An 18,564-nucleotide genomic window follows, 5' to 3' on the forward strand; every position below is an offset into this window, starting at 1 on the left:
CCCCCTTTCTAATCAGGACCCTCAAGGCCGCTGATAGAGACATGTACAGTGGGGTGAACACCCTCTGGCCCCGAGGTGGGTGTTTTGAGGTTTGTGGAGTTTTGCTGGACATGCCAACAAAGGGATTGATAGGCGCTGACTGGGTTTGCTAATCTTTTCCAAGCACAGGATTAGAGCTGAAAGGGACATTCCTGGTGCAACGACCTTTCTCCCGACTTGCACCTTGATTTGAACTACTCTCATTCTGAGTGACGAAAGTGTCATCCACAGTTTTTGCAATAACTGCGAGAACTTGCTGTTTGTTCAGCCCTTCAGCTTTCAAAGCCTCAATATCCCACTGAAGGTGTTCATGGGGACCAACGCCTGCCCCTACCTTGTTCTTACCACTTGCCTCCACTTTGCCAAGGGAGTGGCCTTCTTCCAATACAGCTCGTCCCAAAGTTGGGGAGCCTTTAGACATGAACTCCCTGGTACGTGATGTGGTCGATGATGGGGCCAAAACCCCAAAGGCTAAATCTGCCACAGTTCTCTAAAGATCTTCGATCATTCTCATCAGCTCAGAAGTAGTGGGCTCATGGGTTTGAGATGTTTGGGGTCTAGGTGCATCCATCATGCATAAGTCCATGTTGACTGGAATGAACACCTTCGGTTTGGGTAAATGGGCTGGGGTGATGTATACGCTGGGGTCGTAAGGGACGGCCAGTGTGTGGATTAGGTTGAGATGTGGATGAGGTACTTGGTCATTGGGGGCTGAAGGTGGAGCTATCGTCCGGTTGTCGATGAGATTTTGGACCTCATGACGAAGGCGGTAGCAACGGTGGGTGCCATGACCGCGCTGCTGACTTGGAGGGGTTATGTGTAGCTGGGAGTGGGTCAGGCAGAGGTCAAGGATCGAGGGGTTTGAGATACCCTCTTTCCATCAAGACTTTTAGTGCGCTAGCCAGGCTCATATAGAGGGGGATGAAAGTTCAGCCTTGAGCTCGGGCTGGGCCGGCGGTTTGTAGGCTTGGATTGGCAAAAGGGTCGGCTGTAGCGACTGTATTGATTTCGGTGGGTTTGGAAATAGCGCTACTATTAGCGTTGGTACTCCCTGAAATCACCCTCCTTGTCGGTTCACTTGCTTTGGGAATGATCCCACTGTTGAACGCATTCTCGATCTGAACCCCTAGTTCATGCAAACTTTTGAAAGTGAATAGCGGAGTGACTATCAACTTTTACAACATATCATGCTCGAGGTTTCGCACCATCATTTGCACTTGATCCCTCTCGGAAGGCCGATCTGTCATCTGTGTTGCCTTTGCTCTCCATCTTGCAACAAATTCCACAAAAGGCTCTGTTGGGTTCTGGCGGGTTGTTTCAAGCTCTTGCATGGTAATTTCAACTTGGGTGTTGTATCAATACTGATCGACAAAGGCCTCAGCTAGTTCTTCCCAGTTTTGCTTCACTTTATCTTCCAACTTAGCGTACCAAGTGGCTGCTACACCCGATAGGGTTCTTCCATACAAAGAGAGTTTCTGTGGCTTAGTCAGACCCATCGGCTTTAGGACATCCAAGAAAAGTTGGATATGTACCATTGGATCTCCAGACCCGTCGAAACGGTCAATATATGGCATTTTGAATCTGTCTGGGAGCCGTACGGCAGCCTCGGTGTGCCCATCCTCAATGTCGGGAATGGAGTTAAGGCCCTGTGCCTTCTTGAATTGCTTCTCAAGGTTCGCAATTTTCACTGCGGTCGGATCAAGGTCATTAGTATCAAGGGGATAAAGCCTCTCATTAGGCTGCACCAGGGGTCTGAAAACTCGGGCTTAAGCCAACCCTTCTCGAGGATCTGGACCCTGCAAATCTTCAGCTGGCGGAAGTGGGTCAAAGTTCGGTTGGGGTCCCGAAGCTGGATGTGAGGTAGATGCCCCAGATGGGTGTTACGTTTCAGTACTAGTCTCATCCCGCATAGTAGTTCCCTGATTTAACGCTGCTATCATGGCCACAAATTCTTCCGAACCTTGTGCCATCACGGGTCTACTGATGATGTGACTGGTGACTGTCGGATCAGATGAACCAATGAGCCATGTCTGGCCCTTCTTTGCTTTACCACTGGCGAAGGAAAACTGGTTGCCCTTGAACTGAATCTCTGACCTGACAAAGTCTATCAACACAAGTCCAATGAATCTGGGGGATCTCAGAGCCTTCTGAAGCTATGGTTCCAGGATTACCTAGCAAAAGAGAAAACATAGAGCATCTCGGCCTGATTTCACTAGAATGGACATGAGCATAGCTGAATGACTGTACTCTTTACTGAATTCTGTCCCAAAATTCTGCCCTGTAAATTGATACCCTCAGGTAAAACTGATTGCCCCAAAATACTGATGCCCGCAGGCCTGATACCCAGACTTGCAAACTGATACATGCATTCCTGTAGAGACGCACTCCAAAAGCACATATCAAACAAGTGAGAGCCAAAAACACCCCTATGTTGGGGTAGGGTTTCCCTGTCCTATTTTGTCAGGAGCTAGGGTTTCACTACGCACACAACGGTTTCAAACAACCTATGATCGGGTAAGAAACCTGTCCTAGCTTGGAATGGTCACTATGGATTTCGAATATGCACTAGGTCGAATGGTCAAAAGGGTGCCCCGGTAAAACCGGGGTTTGTGTTCCTATCGTGGCAGAGCCCGTAACCGGTCAGCCTTATGGCACGCAGCCTCCAGCAAACCGTTCAGGAATAGCAGATGGCAAACACAGTGTTCTAGGCGCACCAATGCACATGCAATGCAAAGAAACACATAAGTGTAGTCGAAACAAGATATCATGAGTTCGAGTCAAGTTCTCTAAATCCCCAGCAGAGTCGCCAGAAACTGTAGACGTCCCCGGGAGGGAGATCCCGTTTTTTTCATTTGGGCTCACTACAGTTCAGGACTCAAAGTCACGCTCCTGTATCTAATCTCACAGAGTGCAATGCAAGACTGATGAATCATCAAAGAGTCCAAATCCGGCAAATCGTTTTTGAAAACAGAGTTTTTGAAAGAAGTGCCAAACATGGACTGCTTTGCCAGATACAGAGTCGCCACCTAAATATTTTCTTTTGGGAAATTTAGGAAACCCTGACTCGTTGCCTAAGGTCACGTGTCCGTCATCACCAAAGTTGCCTCGGCTCGGGAACTTGGGTACGATTGGGGAAGGTCACTTCGTGAGCATCCCCGCTCGCCCGATCAAAGATCGACCTCTACTAACCATGATATCGAGTTTTGAAAACATTATGCGTTCTTATTCCGGTTATTAGCCTAGAATTACTATATGATGCACACAGCATACAAGTATAGACTGGGTCGCCTGAATTGGAACAAAACATCTCATGTTTGTTTTGAAAACGGTTTGCTACTCGCAAGTAGGCTAAAATACAGATTTTGCCACCCTCAAGTGGGCTTAGAAAAGATGGTTTTGCCACTATCTAGTGGGCTTAAAACTCGCAGTCGATGAATTGTTCCAATCCAAATAACCCGACCTTCACCCACAGGCATTTAGGCAGTTATATCACATAAGCAAATAGCCTCATGGTAAGCATGCTAATATGGCAACACTCACACACATGCAAGATGCTAAAGCATAAGAGCTTACCTAGTACTCCAAGCCAAAACAGAAACTAGTTAGTAATCAAATGCACGATCCTAGTTCATGTTAAGATGGCTAATGCAACACATACAGAATGCAACTCGAATAGGCTCGGCTAATCTAAGAATGGCATGTGAAATGCGACAACTCGATACACGTATTCAAGTTGGAATGGAAATACTATGCAGTTAGTATGATGCGCCGAGTCCGGTGCATGCAATACAGATGAATGGATGCAAAACATGCGAGCATAAGGATGCTAATTTAAACATGCCCTAATCTAACCATTGAAAGCGGATAAATAAAAAGGGAGAAAGACGTGGGGTTGGAAGACATACACACACCCACGCACACTTATTACACAATTGCCCTCGCTCGGAGGGTCCAAATAATAATACAAACTGAATAAATAATTAACTATCCTAGCTAATTAAATATTACAAAACCTTAATTAATTAAACAAATTAACTAAGCTATGGAAAGCAGTAAAAGGGCCTCGAGAAGAGGGGTGCATGCATGCTCGGATTGGCTTCGCCCGGAAATCCCTTGCCATGACACATGTTGCCTCTGTTTGCACTGCCCCGCTCCTCTGAAAATTATGCAAGTTTCCAGAACCCTTCTAATCCACCTCATGGATGCTGTGAGAGGCCATCGGCCAAGAGGGATGGCTATCGGCCAGTTGTGAGGCTATCGGCTAAGTATGAATGGCCGGCCGGCACTGAATGTGGTCGGTCGGCCATGTTTTCCTGTAGAATTCTGTTTGACAGCAGCAGAGGACAGACAGGGCATGTCAAAGCATTTTCAAAGCAATGTTTGCACCACCACCTTCCCTATCATGTTTAAGACTCAAGGGAGTATGGTACTCGACCCTCGGGCCACCAATCACGCATTTCCATGCATGACGGCCCAAAAGGCCAAGTGTGCAATTTCAATGTAAAATGAAATGCACACAAAACATACAAAAGGGGCCCCAACCTCCATCATGTTTGATCAAGAGGGATGGGATGCATGCACAATGCTATGCAACCTAAGCATGCATACAAGCTAATGCAACATGAGCATGCAAGCAAGCTAATGCAATAGGCATACAACTTAAGCAAGTAAACATGCAAGGCATAAAACAACAATGCCAATGACAAACATGCAACAACATGTAGCCTAACAAGTATGCAAGATGGATGAACATGCAACAACATGTCAATAGGCTTATAACCTAAACAATGCAACCACACATGACACACAACAATAGGCAAAATGGAGCAAGCATGCAACAACATGCAAGACACGCATGCAACAACATGCGAGGATGGTCTTAAACCAAAATGGACAACTCTCAAATAGGCCCAACTCAGCGGCCAAAATGATGCAACAAAAGCATGAAAACACACACACAAGCATGCATGCACAAGGGCCTAAACATGGAGCATAAGCCATCAACTCTTCAAAGCATGAAAGGGATGGAAAATACAAGTATGCAAGCATGGAACATGGACTGAAATATGGTCTCCAATGATGCCAAATCATGAGAACAAGCCAAGTAAAGCATGCTAGTCACCCATACACCCAAGGCTAGTAAGCTAGAATGCAAGACGACTATACAAATCATGGAAAACAAGATCAGAACAACCAAAACCAGACCTTAAGCATGGCAAAACAATGCTAAAACCCTCTTGGAACCTAACCAAAATCATGCTAAAATGTCATCTCACAACATGATGCATGTTAGGCCAAAACATGGGATTACAAGGCAAGCATATGAGGCATGCAAGATACCATTAAACCAAGCAAAAACAGGTCGAAGGAATGCCAAAATATGACCAAATACCCACTGAAATGTGTCCAATACATGCAAGAATGAGGTGCTCCTTTGAAAAGCTATGAAGGGGGTTACTCTAAACATGCAAGAGGCAAGCAAAAATGGACCAAACCAGCTATGCAAAGAGTCTATGCAAGTCCCAAAAGTCACCAAAAAGGGCTTGAACCAAGCCTCCAAAAGATCTAAACATAAGCCCCTTTGTAAGGCCAAAAATGCCATAAAACAAGACAACAAGGGAGAGGGTCACCCCTCTCTGATTTAGGCCCTCAAAACAGCAAGCCTACCACTGAAAATCCACTGGATTTTAGTGGCTAGGAGGCCAAGCAAAGACTAATACAAAGGCTTCAAGGTATGGCACAAAACAAGGCCGAAACAAGCATGCAAGAGGGTAGACGACCCCCAAAAGTAAAATAATCTTAAACAAACATCAAAAGGGACTCAAAACAAGACTTTTTTCAGTTTATGACAAAGCTCAAATATGCTTTCAAGCATGACTAAGATATGGATCAAAATAAAGCCTTAAAAGGGAGATGAAGCATACAAGGGGGTAGATGACCTCTAACAGAAAAATGTCCTTAAAAAAACTTCAAGAGGAGCTCAAAATAAGACCTTTTCCAGTTTATAACAAAGCTCGAAAATTCGTACAGGTATGGCTAAGCTATGAAGCAAGATAAGCCTTAAAAAGGGAGATGAGTGTGTTACCCTTGTAGCCAAGAACTCCAGCAGCCTTTGGTCCCAAAAACTAGTCCCTTAGCCTCTAAAAACAAGATCCAAGATGCTTGGATGGATGATGGAGATGTTAGGCTAAGAGTTGTATTGTAATGGGGCCAAGAACCTCACACTTTTGAGCTAAAATGGAGGAGATATGGAGAGACAAAGAGGGATATATGTGTATATGCCCTAACCAAGTTCTGAACCTGGTATAAGGAGATAGATCCAAGGGACTAAAACTTCTCTTAGAAGCTTCAAACCAAGAGCAAAGATCCTGCATACACGTGTATGAAGGATCCAGTCTGCGCCCTCCGGCTGGCACAGCTGGCATCCATTCAATCTGTTGAATACACCGGAAGGTCGCCGGCCTGCAAAATTGGTCAGCCGACTACTATAAATGGTCAGCCTGCTACTTATTTGGTCGGCCGGCACATTGTTTTGGTCGGTCGGCACAATGTTTGGTCGGCCGGCAGGAAAAATCTGCTCTGCAGGTCCAACTTCAAATAAGCATAACTCCTTTATATGAACTCCTTTTCAGGTCATTCTTGTGTGAAAATTGAAGCCCCAGAAGTAAGATTTCCAATGGAACCAGCCTTGCATAAAAATTCCAACTGTTCAAAAGGTTATGCTTGTTTTGGTGAAGGTTGCTCAGTTTCGGTCGAACCGGGAAGATGCCCAACTTCAACCAATCATATCTCCCCCATCCGGACTCGGATTTAAGAGATTCTTGAAAGAAAAATGAAACCTCAGAAGTCTTCTTTCCAACGGTGGTAGCCTCATGGCTTAACTTCAAGTGCATAGACAGATAAGCCTAATTGAGCGAGGACCGCTCGACTCTCTCTTAGCGGTTCATAACCAACTTCTTCCTCAGCTAGGCTTCTTCTCTCTTCTCCTCTTTTCTTCAACTCCAAACCCCCGAACAAGGTGTTTTGAAAGATTTTTTGAAGATTTCATCTGTCTTTCATTCATTTCCACTTTGTCCTTGCTCGGTTTATCGAAAAGCGCATCATTTGACAAAATGTGAGCCTCGGAACATTGTAGAAACTTTATTTCAAAAATGTTTTGAAAGAGAGGGTTTTAAGGTCTAAAAACCATCCAAAATAGCTTTGGTCCAAAATGGGGTGTGGAGTTGAGATTTGTCTCTCTCTTTGCCGAAGAAACTGAAATTTTGCCCTGCACACCTTTCTCCACCAAGTAAACCATCAGTGGTGACCAAGTCTTAAGGGCGGTCAAAAATGGGGTGTCTACAGTTTTCCCTCTTTGACAGAACTAGGAAGTCAAGAATTGATGTGAGTGAATGTCAAAGCCCAGAGACGACCCATTTTTGACAAGGCCGAAGACTTGGACAAACAAACAAAATACCGATAAATAAATGGTTGTGCCCGCAGGCTGCCTACGTATCCTTTTGCAAGGAATCAAACTAGCGTAGTTCAAGGGCAGGATGCAAATGATATGCAGGAAGACTTTGATAATTGGACTTATACGCTACGCGAAATTGGTTTGAAAATTGGACTTATACGCTACGCGAAGATGGTTTGAAAATTGGACTTATACGTTACGCGAAGCCGGTTTGATAATTGGGGATTTATGCCATGCAATGCAATGTAAAGAAATGCAATGTAATAGCTAGAAAGCGAAGGTACCTTACAGGGGCAATTGGCAATGACCAACCTCATGCCACTGGGGACCTTCCCCTTCTTCTTGGTTAAACTACAGTACTACTTTTCTTCCTGACTATGGTCGCAGCTTTCCCTATTCTCTAACAGGGTGACAGACTAGGTTGGTTCAATATTCAGAATTGAGGTGCATACACATGCTATCTCAATCTATGGGGCTGCCATACAGATTTCAAGTCGAGGATATACCTCTGGGTATTTAAACCAGACTTTAGTCTCGAAAATCCCGAACCTTTGCGTTCTAGGCATAAGCCATTCGAACTCTAGTTTCCACCGTCTCAGTTGGTCTCCTAGGAACTCATCGCAAACAGAGGCAGGTGGCTATACCAGACCACCGGAAGTCGTTCGGGCACGAGAAACACCAAAGGAATTGCACCTTTAGAGGATTTAAGGTCTCCTAGACCAGAGAGTGCACAAGAAAGTGCGAGTGAAGAGTGAATGCACAAAACAGTGCTAAGAAGATGCACGAAACAGTGCGATGTAATGTACTAACAAGTACAGGTTAGGTGCGCAAGAAAGTGCGATAAAATGCATGCAAAATGCAAGTAAGGTGCGCAAAACAGTGCGATGCGCAAGATAGCGCGATATGATACATGCCAAATGCTGATAAGGTGCACAAAACAGTGCGATGCAATACACTAACAAGTGCTACAAGCATTTTCTATGAAAGATGAGAGAGAGCATGTAATGAAATGCACAAGATAGTGCGATGCGTAAGAAAGAGCGAGTGTGAACTGCACAAAACAGTGCGATGCGCAAGAGAGCGCGAGTGATAAACTGCACAAAACAGTGCGATGCGCAAGAAAGCGCGAGTGTAAACTGCACAAAATGGTGCGATGCGCAAGAATGCGCGAGTGATTTGAAATGCACAAGACAGTGCGATACGCTAAACAGCGCGAGTGATTTGAAATGCACAAGACAGTGCGATGTGCTAAACAGCGCGAGTGATTTGAAATGCACAAGACAGTTCGATACACTAAACAGCGCGAGTGATTAAACTGCAGAAAACAGTGCGATGCGCAAGAGAGCGCGAGTGAAACACAACCACAAGATGCACAAGACAGTGCAAATAAGATACAAAGTGTAAGTGCACAAGACAGTGCGAGTGAATGCATATTCTATACAAATGAGGTGCATTTTCTATGCAAGTATGGAAGAGTGCATTTTCTATGCAAAAGATACGAGCATTTTCTATGCAAGTATGTGGGCACTTTCTATGCATGAAGCAAGCATACTCTATGCAACTTCTGAAAGCACGTTTCATGCAATATTGGATGACGGAACTTTTTGCGACGGCACACTTGCTGTCACAAAAAATGACTTTTTGCGACGACACAACTTGCCGTCGTAAAAAATGTGACTTTTTGAGATGGCATAACTTGCTATCACAAAAAATGTGACTTTTTGAGACGACACAACTTGCCGTCGCAAAAAAATGTGACTTTTTGAGACGGCACAACTTGTCATCGCAAAAAATAGAGTATTTGCGACAACATAAAATGTTGTCACGAAAAAAGAGAGTATTTGCGACGGCAGAGATTGTTGTCGCAAAAAAATAGAGTTTTTGCGACGACACCAGCTGTAGTCGCAAAAAAAAAAAAAAGTTTTTTGCAACTGTAATAGGTACCGTTGCAAAAAAAAAAAAAAAAGTAAATAAATATATATATATATATATATAATCACGAAATGGTTTAAATAAATGCAACGGTATTTTTCTATCACAAAAAAAAAAAAAAAAAAAAACGACGTTGTTTTACTCTTTTGAACATTTCTCTTTTCACCCATTTTTTCATCTTCCTATCTCTCTGTCTCTGTCTCTCTTCTCTTTCTCTCTATCACTCATCACTCTTCTCTATCTGTCTCTCTCTCTCTCTCTCTCTATGTGTCTCTGTCTCTCTTCTCTTTCTCTCTCTCACTCATCACTCTTCTCTGTCTGTCTGTCTCTCTCTTTCTCTCTGTGTCTCTGTCTCTCTTCTCTTTATCTCTCTCACTTATCACTCTTCTCTGTCTGTCTGTCTCTCTCTTTCTTTCTGTCTCTGTCTCTGTTCTCTTTATCTCTCTCACTCATCACTCTTCTCTGTCTGTCTATCTGTCTCTCTCTCTCTCTCTCTCTCTCTCTCTCTTTGTGTCTCTCGCCATCTCTCTTCTCTTTATCTCTCTCATCTCTCTTCTCTCTTTTCTCTTTATCTCTTTCTCTCATCTCTCTATGTCTCTCTTTCGTTTATCTCTTTTTCTCTTTCTTTCTTTCTCTCTCTCTCTCTCTTTGTCTATCTCTTTTCACCCATTTTTTCGTCTCTCTCTCTCTCTCACTCATCACTATTCTCTCTTCTCTCTTTGTCTGTCTGTCTATCTGTCTCTCTCTCTCTTCGCTTATCTCTCTTATCTCTATCTCTTCCATCTATCTTCTCTCTCTGTCTTTCTCGCTTATCTCTCTTCTCTTTATCTCTCTTCTCTCTATCTCTCTCATCTTTTTATCTCTATCTCTCTGTCTCTCTCACTTATCTCTTTTTTCTCTCTCTCTCTCTCTCTCTCTCTCTCTCTCTCTTTCTATGTCTCTCTATCGTTCATCTTTTTTTGCTATATTTTTCTCTCTTTTTGTCTACCTCTCGTTTATCTCTTGTTTCTCTCTCTTTTTCTGTCTCTCTTTGTCTCTTTCTCTCTCTGTCTCTGTCTCTCACTTATCACTCATGTCTCTCTCTTTCTCTCTCTGTTTGCCTATCTATTTGTCTGTCTCTCTCTCTCTCCCTCATTGTGTTCGCCTTGCTCACTCTCCCCCTCCCCCCTTCTCTATTTACCAAGCTCCCTCTAGATTTATTAAGACACTACAAGAAAATGCACTTTTAGCGACCACTTTGTCTCTCTCTCGCTTATCACTCTGTCTCTGTCTCTATCTCTCTATCTATCTCTCTTCTCTATCTGTCTTTCACTCATCTCTCTCACACCACACATCTCCTCTACCATCTTCACCACTACTGCAAATGCCATTCCACTACCACCACTACTACTACTATTGCCACTCCACCTTTACGACTATCATTACTACCACCATCGCCATCACTCCACTACCACCACTACTACTACCATTACCTCTCCTCTACCACCGCTACTCTATCTCCTCTATCACTACCACAACATCACCACTAATCTCCTTTGCCATCACCACGACCACCACTATCACCTCTTATCCACCACCACCACTACTACTGCCACTACTACTACTACCATTACCTGCTATCCACTACCGCCACTCCATCTCTTCTGTCACTACCACAACTTCACCACTAATCTCCTTCGCCATCACCACCACCACCACCACCTTCACCACTAATACCGCTCCCTCTCCTCTACTACAAAAAATTAGTTCTTGATTTATAGTAACAAAAAAAAATGGGCCGCAAAAAAAAAAAAAAATTTATTGACCGCAAAAAATTAACTTTATTTTGATAGAAAATATTTTTCATTAAAATATTACCCTTACTTCTACCAAATAAAAAATAATAATAAATTTTTTTTTTCATTAAAATAAAAATGAAACAAAGAAATTTTTAATGAAAAATGAAAAATCTAAAAAAAATCAAAAAAAAAAAAAATATTAACTAAAAAAAATGCAAAATAAAAAAAAATTCATTAACTAAAAAAAAATGAAAAAAAAAAAAATTTAACGAAAAAAAAAACTCTTCGTTTTCCCGCAATTTTATCTCAATTCCCCCCTTTTTTTTTTCTCACGATCTCCCCAATACCTAACCTAGCACTCCCTCTCACTCTCTCTCTCTCCTCTCTCTCTATCTCTTCCGCCTACGTCGTCGCCTCTGGTGCCGCCACCGGCGACCACCACTGCCGCCGCCACACCTCCTCCCTCACCGCCCTCTCTCTCGTCGCCTCAGTGATTTCAATTCATCTCAGAGAGGGGGCGAGAGATTCATTGCAGAGCAATTTCGATTTTGATTTCGAAGTTCTCTCTCAATTTCGAAGTTCTGTCTCTCTCAATTTCGAAGCTTCACCGTCACCACCGTCTGCACCGGCGAGAGTGAGCACCATCGTCTACTAAGGTGAGCATCGCCGTCTATAATCTCAGCTTCGTATTCGCTTCCTTTCCATCGATTCTTCTCCTCGGGTTTGCAATCTTGAATCTTCTCCTAGGGTTTTCAATTAGCCATCTCTAATAATCTGCTTAACATGGGTACAATGTTGATTTGGTTATACAGATAAGGATCGAAAACTTGGATTTAGACTTGATTGACTTGCAGTGAAATTGATGTCATAGTAGAAGAGCTCACGACGCAGGATAGCAGTCTCATTCTTATTCCGAATTTTCCTGCAAGAAAATACATTATAGTGAAGAATTTTTTTTAGTTACATTTTTTTTCCCAATTTCTTCTTTCTTTCCTATGATTTTAGACCTCACTGCATGCTTCCTGCATTATTTTGAGAGAAATGCATCGCAGGAGGGCTGATGCCTCATTCTTACGCAAATTTTTTAGGCAAGACTAATGTATTCCATGTCTCTTTAGTCACTCAAGTTTTAATATATCTTAATGGCTTGTAAAGATATTAGATATATGATTGTTATACTTGGATTTTTCTGGATTGTAGTAATATCATTTTGGGCTTTTGGGATTGCAGATTCTTTTTACAGGCTTTGGTATTCTTTCTTCTCTTTTTTATTTTTATTTTTTTACTCTTTTAGGTAAAAGAAGTATATTTATTTCCTTTAATTTCATTGCTTTTGAAGTATACTTGTTGTTATGGCAGGAATAGGAGATCAATGCTCCAATCGAGGAGTTAAACGGTTCACTGAGCAACTGAGCAAGTGGTCAAAATCTGAAGGATACTGCATGTATGATTTTGTAGTTTCAGATGACTTCTTGTTTTATGTCTCCCTATATATAATTCTTCTTGTGATTGCATACTGATCTTGTGTCAAGTTATCTAAACCGATTGCAATCATATTGTTTGTATGCCTTGTCATTCCCCATCAGATTCATTGTGGTTTAAAAACAAAGATATACCATAAAAGTTCTTAAAACAATTAATTGTAGATCAATGATATTTTATGATCTTAAGAACATTTAATAGGAAACAAAATGGAACATGACTCTAGTCAATTGAATCTGATTTATATTAGGATGGAGAACCTACTTTACAAGCGAAGCCACATTAATGATTTCCAGTTTGGAAAGAAAGGCCATTATAATTTCAGCAACTGAAGTATTAAGAGATTCGGAAATGCACCTTATTTCTTTTATAGGTTAGTTTTGAATTTTGGGATTCTTGGTTTATGCCCCTACAGGAACATGTAGGACCTACCTAGCATAATAATGTTATTTGGCTCGTCATCTAGAAGTGTTATTTGTAGTCAAGTTTTAATTTGTACTGTGCTTAATATTTATAGGCTGAAGAAGTTTGTGACAAGGTGGTGTATCTCCATGGCCACCTTCTGTGGTTCCATTGTTTTGTTTTCTAAGTTTGATTTTGCCTAGTGACTACTTCATAATCAAATCGACAGGTGAAGAAAATGAAAGAACTCAGCAAGGGTTTCAACATAGTTGGTCTCTCCCAGGTGATCAATGAGGATTGGATATTTTCTATTTTTCGCAGTGCATTTGTATTGCTACATGCATTGTATAAATGTTTTTCTTTACTAGTCAGGTGAATGTCTTTAGTGGCTGCATATGCCGTACTAGAGGAAAACTGCAATTTTGATATCAATAGAAATGAAGATAAAATGATTAAAGGATAGGAGAAGGTGGCATTGATCAACCTCTAACATGATGGATAATTATATCCAGAAACTGTCAAGGCTATAGCACTACTTAGTTTAGTGGGTTAAAATAATTAAACAAGCATTTGGCAAAGTTTAACTCTTTTAAATGTCATTGCTGTGCTATTATGTGGCTCAATACAAGGTTCAGAGAGGTAATTCCATATGTTTTTCATGTATGGAATTATCACCAGCTCAAATAGTCCATCTCCCTTATGTCTATGATTTGTTACCTTCTTTTGCTTTTTGAAGAGTTTTCCATATGGTTTTCAGTGCTCGAGGGATAATTATCTTGGTGTGTATTATTGTTAATAGAAGATACATTAGCCTGGTCAGTTAATAGAAAATGCCAAAATTCTTTGTTTAGGATTTCAAAACCTTTATTTCCTAATATTCCTTATCCTTAACCCAATTATTTACTTTTAAGTCTACGAGGACAAACAGTTCATGATGATCACACAATTAAATTTCAATAAAAGAAACTGATAAAAATGTTTAAATGTAGTATAACATGTAGTTGGTAAGTTCAAACACTTGTCGGTAAGGGTTTTTTTTTTTCCTACTGTTTTGTAATTTTCTTGAGGCCACTGATTAACTTGGTGATTTTATTTGTTTTAATCAAAATATTTGAGGGCCCTCAAGATGTTGCTATCCAAATGCATTTACTGCACCACAACGTGAAAATGCTTCAAAATACATTTTAGCATAACCAATATCTGTTTTCTGTTCCTAACTTCACCTCTTAAATTTAGTAAATGCAATTATACAACACTAAACAGTATTCACAGGGAATTCATGAGATAGAGCTGATTAAGGGTGAATAATATTATTGGGAGGGTTTCTTCACACATAAATGCATAGTTCTCATGGCTTTTCGGTTTGTTTGGCACAAAACAGCGTCGGATTAGCAAACGGCGTCGGTTTGGAAAGAAACTTGGCACACACGACCATCTAGGCACGAGAGACTTGTGGGAGAAGACGGGACTCAAATCGGGTTCCCAGTTTGGGAGTTAGAGTCGAATTTCACTCTAGGCAAATTAGTTCCTTAAGAAATTTGAATTCGAGGTGTTGACGCCCCAAAATCGCCAAACGGCGTCGGTTTGGCACGAAACTTGGCACACACAACCGCCTAGGAATGAGAGACTTGTGGGAGAAGACGGGACTCCAATCGGGTTCCCGGTTTGGGAGTTAGAGCCGGATTTCACTCTAGGCAAACTATCTCCTTAAGAAACTTGAATTCGACGTGTTGACGCCCCAAAATCGCCAAACGGCGTTGGTTTGGCACGAAACTTGGCACAAATGACCGCCTAGGCACAAGAGACTTGTGGGAGAAGATGGGGCTCCAATCGGGTTATTGGTTTGGGAGTTAGAGTCGGATTTCACTCTAGGAAAACTAGTTCCTTAAGAAACCTGAATTCGAGGTGTTGACGTCCCAAAATCACCAAATGGGGTCGGATTGGCATGAAACTTGGCACACACGACCTCCTAGGCACGAGAGACTTATGGGAGAAGATGGGGCTCGAATCGGGTTCCCGATTTGGGAGTTAGAGCCGGATTTCGGTCTAGGCAAACTAGTTCCTTAAGAAATTTGAATTCGAGGTGTTGATACCCCAAAATCACCAAACGGCGTCGGTTTGGCATGAATCTTGGCACAGACGACCGCCTAGGCACGAGAGACTTATGGGAGAAGACATGACTCTAATCGGGTTCCCAGTTTGGGAGTTAGAGCCGGATTTTACTCTAGGCAAACTAGTTCTTTAAGAAATTTGAATTTGAGGTTTTGACGCCCCAAAATCACCAAACAACGTCGGTTTGGTACGAAACTTGGCACACACGACCATCTAGACACGAGAGACTTATGGGAGAAGACATGACTCCAATCGGGTTCCCGGTTTGGGAGTTAGAGCCGGATTTCACTCTAGGCAAATTAGTTCCTTAAGAAACTTGAATTGGAGGTGTTGACTCCCCAAAATCACCAAACGACGTCGATTTAGCACGAAACTTGGCACACACGACCGCCTAGACACGAGAGACTTGTGGGAGAAGACGAGACTCCAATTGGGTTCCCGGTTTGGGAGTTAGAGTCAAATATTACTCTAGGCAAAGTAGTTCCTTAAGAAATTTGATTTCGAGGTGTTGACGCCCCAAAATCACCAAACGGCGTCGGTTTAGCACGAAACTTGGCACACACGATCGTCTAGGCACGAGAGACTTGTGGGAGAAGACGGGACTCTAATCGGGTTCCTGGTTGGGGAGCTAGAGCCGGATTTCACTCTAGGCAAACTAGTTCATTAAGAAATTTGAATTGGAGGGGTTGACGCCCCAAAATCTCCAAACGGCGTCGGATTAGCACGAAATTTGGCACACATGACTGCCTAGGCACAAGAGACTTGTGGGAGAAGATGAGACTCCAATCGAGTTCACGGTTTGGGAGTTAGAGCCGAATTTCGGTCTAGACAAACTAGTTTATTAGGAAATTTGAATTGGAAGTGTTGACGCCCCAAAATCTCCAAATGGCGTTGGTTTAGCATGAAACTTCGCACACTCGACCGCCTTGGCACGAGAGACTTGTGGGAGAAGACGGGACTCCAATCGGGTTCTCGGTTTGAGTTAGAGCCGGATTTTCCTCTAGCCAAAATTATTTACTTAATTATCTTTGTAATTATATAGTAGTTAATTTTTTATGTTTTTTTGTAATTAAAATATTAACACATAATTATATTGTTTTTAATTATTTTTATTTTTTGTTTTCAAATATTTCCCGAGTAGCAGTTTGTTTCTCGTGGAATACAGGCATGTGAAGATTGCAATTTACTTTTGTTTTTGTTATCCACGGAAGAATCATGTGGGAAACTTTTGTTTTTTATTTACGTTATTTTGAATTGTGAACAACATTATGTATTTAAACATTGTTTATGTATTATGCAATATTATGTAGTGGGATAATTTTGCTAATGTGTTGTAATGAATGAATGCAAGAATATTTTTATTATGGATGAATTGTTATTTTTATACTGGAATTTTTATATTATTATGTAATTATTGATTTCTTTTTCAATTATTTTTCATTTAATACAGGTAATTTTCATATTTTTAATAATTTTATTGCAGCCTTTTTTTTTTTTTTTTAGACGGCACCACATTGCCGTCACAAACGATATTGGCAGAGTTGAGACAAAAGCCTTTTGCGACGGTACTCTTTGTTGTCACAAATAATCTTTTAGCGACGACATATCCTGCTGTCTCATATTTTTTTAGCAACGACAGGTATTCCGTCGTAATAAAAATTCTTTAGCGACGACATTTTTGCCGTCGCAAATAACACCTTTAGCGACGGCAACATAGTGCCGTATCAAAAAATCACAGATTTTTTCATATTAATGGCAACGAAAAAATTCTGTCGCAAAAAGGCAACTTTGTTGTTGCAAAAAAAAGGCGACGGCAACGTGCCGTCGCTAAAACCTTTTTGCGACCCCTTTTGTTGCGACCCCCCACTTGCGGTTGCTAAAAGTCATCTGCTATCGCAAAAAACCTTTTGAGACGGCATTTTGAGTATTTGCGACGGCATTTTTCCATCGCAAAAAGTCAAATTTTGTGTAGTGTTAGAGCCAATTCAACGAGCACAAACCTGAGTCCACCATCTGGAAAAAGGAAGAAAGAAGCTGCTCCAACGACGAGCGACGAAGCATAGAACACGATCATGCTGGTTTTTCTGGAAAGCTTGATTTGCTTCTTGGACATGGACTGAAAGTGAGAACTAGTATTTGTTGGCTTTTTGGCTTTCGAAGGTTATTATTGTAATTTTGAGCATGCCAGCAAGGATTAATCAATCCTTACAGAATATTAATTGCCAACTAATTATCAGACGATTATGTTTTAGTTCTTTCAGCCTCAATAAAGAAGACTTTTACTGGTGGCTTTGTTTAGGAGAATTAAGTAAACAATAATTAAATGAAGAACAATTGAAACTTTTCATTAAACAAAATGAAAGACTTACAATGATTTAATTCAGCATCGTAAAGGTTTACAGCGACACATTACTTGAAACTACTCCTATGAACGAAATGCAGTGCAGAAATTTGAAGTACAGAAATGTAAAGAACAAGAAATGTAAAAATTGAAAGGAAAATAAAGTAGATAAAATTGATTTTTTAGATCTGAGTCTGGGGCTCTTTCCGGGGCCTTCTCTACTATTTGTACTTTTCAATGACAACCGTCGAAATGTAGTTCTAACCGTCGAACCACCCCTCCCTGATTGCTGATCATGTTGCCTTACAGTTAGCTCCACTATGCCTCACTTGCAGTTAGGCTTCCCTCTTGATTTTTGAATTTAAATACAAGTAACCGTTGAAGTCACATCATTTTGCATCTCTTTGCTGATCCAGTATTATGCTGATCCACAATAACTATTAAACTTATTTATTTTGATGATTTATTTAATTATATTTTAATTTATTTGAAAGAGAAAAATAGAATCCAAAATTTATTTTGATGATTTATTTAATTATATTTTAATCAAAATTTATTTTGATGATTTATTTTAAAGAGAAAAAATAGAATCAAAATTTATTTTGTCTCATTATTTCTCATCTAAACTTTTATCCTAAATGTTGTTAGAATGTATTTAATATTTGATTAAATCAGAAGTTCAAACAGCCCAAAACAAAGGTTCAAACAGCCTAGGACAGTAGCAGGCCAAAAGATTCAAAAGGTTCAAGTGAAAGATATTCAAATTAGTAATGATGGAAGTACAACGGTTATAAACGGCTATAAAGGTTCAAAAGGCCAAAAGGTTCAAAAGGTTCAAGTGGAAGATATTCAAATTTGTAATGATGGAGTGGAAGATATTCAATTTGGTAATGATGGAAGTACAACGGCTATAAACGGCTATAAAGGTTCAAAAGACCAAAAGGTTCAAAAGGTTCAAGTGGAAGATATTCAAATTTGTAATAATGGAGTGAAAGATATTCAAATTGGTAATAATGGAAGTACAA

General features: G+C 41.0%; 1 protein-coding gene and 1 long non-coding RNA gene across 10 annotated transcripts in view; both read left to right on the forward strand.

Annotated features, from left to right (window-relative positions):
* LOC114272435 (uncharacterized) overlaps positions 1-18,564 on the forward strand; it is a 313,860-nt gene that overhangs the window by 166,373 nt on the left and 128,923 nt on the right. The gene's annotated exons all lie outside the window — the stretch shown is intronic.
* Positions 11,519-17,610, forward strand: LOC145796829 (uncharacterized). 5 transcript variants are annotated; one of them, XR_014337388.1, is made up of 4 exons: positions 11,519-11,858; positions 12,015-12,646; positions 13,202-13,369; positions 16,340-17,610. It is a non-coding gene; the product is annotated as an uncharacterized LOC145796829 (long non-coding RNA). The 5 variants fall into 5 exon arrangements; XR_014337387.1 differs by having other exon boundaries at positions 16,343-17,610; XR_014337389.1 differs by lacking the exon at positions 16,340-17,610 and having other exon boundaries at positions 12,015-12,451; positions 12,562-12,646; positions 13,202-15,198.

The sequence above is a fragment of the Camellia sinensis genome, chromosome 8, assembly GCF_055761805.1.
Source record: "Camellia sinensis isolate YWXY chromosome 8, ASM5576180v1, whole genome shotgun sequence".
Lineage (NCBI taxonomy): Eukaryota > Viridiplantae > Streptophyta > Magnoliopsida > Ericales > Theaceae > Camellia > Camellia sinensis.